This window comes from Lotus japonicus, chromosome 1, assembly GCF_012489685.1.
Source record: "Lotus japonicus ecotype B-129 chromosome 1, LjGifu_v1.2".
In the NCBI taxonomy this organism is placed as follows: domain Eukaryota; kingdom Viridiplantae; phylum Streptophyta; class Magnoliopsida; order Fabales; family Fabaceae; genus Lotus; species Lotus japonicus.
The window spans coordinates 87,980,989-87,986,434 of NC_080041.1; the positions used below are offsets into that span (position 1 = coordinate 87,980,989).

General features: G+C 25.3%; 1 pseudogene; it reads right to left on the minus strand.

The window, feature by feature from the left end:
• Positions 1-1,594: 1,594 nt before the first annotated feature.
• LOC130732181 (uncharacterized) lies at positions 1,595-5,104 on the minus strand (annotated as a pseudogene).
• Between the last annotated feature and the right edge of the window lie 342 nt (positions 5,105-5,446).

Genomic DNA, 5,446 nt, shown 5'->3' on the forward strand with positions numbered 1-5,446 from the left:
TTGCTCCCCCATCTTTCACCATTGTGCGAAATCTCTCCCCTATGTTTAAAATGAGTAGATTCCCTCCCTCATGTCCTGAAAAATTTTCATTAACCTTCCCCTAGAACTATTTGCTTTCATGTTTGAAATAAGATGAAATTTCACTTATGAAATTCCATAAGACATGATCAATTAGTTCAATTTTTAATATTGAAAAGATAAATTAAAAATATTTAAATTAGTTCATGTTTTTTAGAATATTTAAATATTTATTAACAACATAAAGGTGGATGTTTTAATTTTTAACATTAAATTTTATATGGATTCAAAAATTACTTACCAAAATAATCTTTAACAATTAAAGGTAACCTTTCACCAAACTTTGTTTATAAGAACATAGTTAATATCAGTTACAAATTTGAATAGACACACATAATTTGTTTTAATTTCTAGAATGAATAGTTAAGTAATAGTTAATATTTAATATTAATTCTTAAAAGTTGAAAGTGGTGGTTTTAATATTAAATATGATATCGATGCAAAAAATAACTCTCATTGTCCCTCCCTCTTGAAATTCTATTTGACGATTTCAATCCTCCCATCAATATCATGCTATATCCTTCTTCAATTTACATCAAAATATATAAAAAAAAAGTGTTTATTTATTTATTTGGTTCATTTTTAAGGAAATATATCAAAATACATAATTAGTTTTGATTATTGAATTATTAGTTAAATAATAATTAATATTAATATTAATCCATAAAAATTAAGGTGGTGCATTTAATAGTATATCAATGCAGAAAATAACCTTCTCATTATCCTTTTCCTTGAAGCTATATAAATATTAAATTAAATTGATTTTAATTCTATTAAAACTTTAATTATTCACCTCAAAAATTTTGTTAATTAGTTTATTATTATTTAGCTCATTAATATTTAGTTCAAATAAGTTAGATAATTTCATAGAGCACAATTAATAAGTTTTGATCTGGAGAATTATTAATTAGTTAATACTTAATATTAATACATAAAAGTTAAAGGTGGTGGTTTTAATTTTTTCCCCTAAAACTATATAATTTTTTTTTGACAACAGAATAATTTTATTGAATGAATAGCAAGTGCGTTACAACTATATAAATTAGTGATACCGCTCATTCATAATTTATTTTTATGCTATGTCATTTGTTAAAATTTAGTGTATTAGTTTTATTAATTTCATACTAATTTTCGATATTACTAATTTTATATTATTAATGTCATTTGCAAATTTTACATTCATCCTCATAACTAAACAAAAACTTCAATGTTATTAATACTATCATATTTGTATTTTAAACTATTTTACCTAATAAAAAGTTATAAGTACAAAAAAAATACAAATTTTTGAATTCTTAGATCTAAAATAAATTTAGTTCTTTTAATCCATAAATATCCTAAAAAAAAATAGACAAAAGAAAATAACACACACAAAATACAAGAACTAAAATTCCCCGTGCGATGCACGGGTAAAAGTACTAGTTTTGACAATATGTTTGAAGTTTTGGAATACTAAATTTCAAGAATCAGTAGCAAAAATGAAAAAACCTTTTATTAAATAAAGTTTTTAATATAATCATATACCACATTGTCCACCTGGCCCACCAAAGAGACATGCTTGTCTAAACAATGATCCTTCATAACCATGATACAACACATCATAACAATTAGGCGTTGTATCGCAATTAGACTTCATGTTCTTGGGATTTACTTCGACTTCATTGTAATTTGAATCCACAATCTCAATATTTGAAATGAAACCAGCGTTTTTGAATAACTCCTTAGGCAATCTTCCACTACCCATTGGGGGACTAATCATATTGGGCGGAGCAAAGGTTTCACCACCATATCTGATCAAAGATGAACCCTGACTTAAGTGAGTAAATATTTCTTTAGGCCAATACCCAAGTGCTACTTTATCTTGACCACCAATGAACCATCAATGACCTGTGGATTTATCCTACAAATATTCAAGCAATTAAAAGATAAAAAAAATGAGTTGTCTGCAAATCACATGAACCTTTCATATCTAATGAGAGAATAAAATATTATAAACATATATGAACTCAATTGTTGATACCTTAATTTTTTTTTATGAGTATTTCAAGATATTTGATGTTACTTTCTTAATTATTTAATAATTATTTAAGTTGCTACACATGTTAGAAAAATATTTAAAATATGAATTCAAGATAATATCATTTGATAATAACATATTTAAAATTAGGAATGATATTTTGAAAATTATATAAATATAATGTTAGGTTTAAATAATTTCACCAATTAATGAATAATTTATTCAATGAACCAATACAATTTACCATTAAAAATTCTAACAGTATATCTTGGGTCACACCACGTCAATTTTCCAACAATAGATTTTTGATAAGTACATTGTCTAAAGCAATCAGTTCGAATCTTTATAAAATGCATTATAGTTAAGACAAAAAAGGTATAATCTTTTTTTGAAAGCAAGTGCTTTTAATATTCAAAACATGTAACTTAAAAATCGGTGTTCATTTCACTTATTATATATATATATATATATATATATATATATATATATATTACTTACACAAATGATATTATTGATGTTTTACAAGTTACATCGATAACTCCCATTTTAGTCGAAAAAACACATCATTTCCCCTGATATATAATTCCAAACCAAAAGGAAAGCATTGCAATTAAATATCCACGTAAAAAAAAATTATAATATCATCAAGTCAACTAATATAAATTTATTCGTCCAAATACAAAAGATCACACAACTTTTTATGGACTTAGTAAATTATAGCTATCAAAATCACTATAAAAAATCTAGTATATTTTATAAAGGAAAAACAACTAGTTTCATTTACTAATTTAAGAATTTCAAAGTATATGTTTGTTACATTTAAAAATATACGTATAAATACTGTACACTATTTCTAAACAAAAAATCATGAAATGCCCAACAAAGATAATTGTAAAATAAATGAAAAGTTATTTTTCCACGTCAAGGTCAAGCATCATTTTTTTTTAACGAAAGGTCAAGCTTCATTACTTATTAAGTTTAATACTTGGTTAATAATTTTTACCAATCTATGTATTAAATCACTTCCATATAATTTTTATATTAAAAATTGAATTTGAAATACACAAATATTTTGTGTTTTATATTGTTCATTTTTTTTTGTTTAAATTTAGTTAGAATATTTAAACTATGTTGGTTAGAATTATTTTATTTTATGATTGTAAGTTACAAACTTATCCTCTTGGATAAGTCATTGTATAATAATAAAAATAATAAACTTAAATATATTTTTTTACAACAATTTTTAGAAGCTTTTAACTTTCACAAAAGGTGAAGAAATTACGAAATCGATACAATCTTATATTTTCAAAAAATTTACCTGTTTGATTTTTACATCATATCCTACTTTACTTTGCGATGTGATCCGATGACAGAGGTGTATTGAAGGACTGCTCCTAATCCATGTCCTGGATGAACTTGCACAAAACCTGGGCATTGATTATTAAAACATCCTGTTTTTCGGTAGCCGTCTGCCTGCATGTATTTGTCTCAATAAGCATAATCAAATTAAGTAATTAAGAAAATGAGAACAATGCATAAATTCATGAGTCTTACTGTCCAATATGCAGTTATACGTATTTGATGGTCTCCATATAAGCTTGGATGAACCTTGCATAATAAGGATATTTTATTTAAAAAGATCATATATAGAATAAATACAATAAAGGAAATCATTATCACAACGAGTTAATTCAGTCATTTGAAGAATAACATTGTTCCCTTTTTTTTTTTTTACAATATCATGAAATATAATTTTGTGTGTGTGTAAATAAGATAGAAATTATTTTACTCCAGATCCGATTTGTATACTATTGAGCTCGGTAGGTGGACCGTTTTGAATCCAAATTCCAGATATGCTATATTGGTTTTCTTGAAGCGACAAATTATATGTGCCGATCATCGCTCTTGCTCCATGAAACGTCATATCTTGAATAGTATCAAGGGTAGCAAACTTGAGGAGGATAAGATATGATAAAAATGAGACAAACATGTTTTTAATTATAAGTTATAATAATGTAAATGTAAATAATCAATAAACAAAAAATAATTAAACATGAGGTCAACATAATAGAAAATAGTTGGATAATTGATCAAATTTTTTTTAAAGAAAAATATTTTAAATTGAAAATTAAATTTAAGCAAGATAAAAATAGATATTTTAAGAGGATAGAAAAAAACAAAACTACGCGTATTTTGTCGAATCAATGAAATGTATCTATATAAGCATTAAAATGATCTTGCAAGTGTAAAAAAAATATAAATATTACAATAATCCGTCCAATAAAACTTGTGAACCAATTTTTAAACTAAATCAACTTACATGATGTCCAGGGTAACTTTGAGAATATTTATTAAAGCCATCAAGTTGTGATTTTGAAGATGATTTAGTAACCATCATCTGTCTCATTGTTGTCTTCAAAATGGGCACTTTTCCGGGAAGACATCCTTGGGTGTAATTTTCATCTTTAATTACTTTACCAAGGTAAGTTGATATATTTTCCTTGGTAGTCCTCATAAAAGTTGGGAAAAGCTTTGTTACAATGAGAAGGAAAGGTTAGGTACGAAATTTAAAATCCAAATCTAAAAAAAATGACATGGTAAATTAACAGGATTAATACAATTATAATTTTATCAAGCATAGTCAAATTATGCATACATTTCTATAAGTAGGAATGAAAAATCCATAAAAATTGCAGAACTAGAAACGATGGTTACCTGAATTTTGTGATTTTTGAGTAAAGGGTGTTGAAAAGCAAGTTGTTTGTAAATATCAACACAGTCAAATTCATCATCTATTGTAGGCTGCATTTGTTAACCACATGACATTTAAATAAATCATTATAGAAAATCACTTACTTTAAATGATAAAAATTAAGAGTATGATACCTGAATGCTTTGGTAGTCATGTAATCTATGAAATTCTTGCTTATTTTGCTGGTGTGTCCTTCCGCCATCAACTTCATAGCATTGTATACACAAACTAACAATCAAAAAGTAAATTATTGTCATAATTTTGTTGAAGTAATCTTACTTTTTGAAATATGTTAGTATGTGATGTGAGCTCATATCTATATTTAGGTCTATATATAACTAAAATCATGTGAACAAGCATTAAATGCTATAGTTAATAGACAGATGTAAAAATTAAAATATTGTGACGCAATGGAATAAAATAATAAAGTATACAAAAGTCAAACATCTATCGATATGTAGTAAATTTAAGTTGAGTTTAAGATTAATGAAAACATTACTCCCTCCGTTTCTATATAACTGATACTTTAAGGTTGTTGCACAAGTATTAAGAAATAGCAATTAATATTCTTGTTTTACTAAAATTACTATCTAACTTCC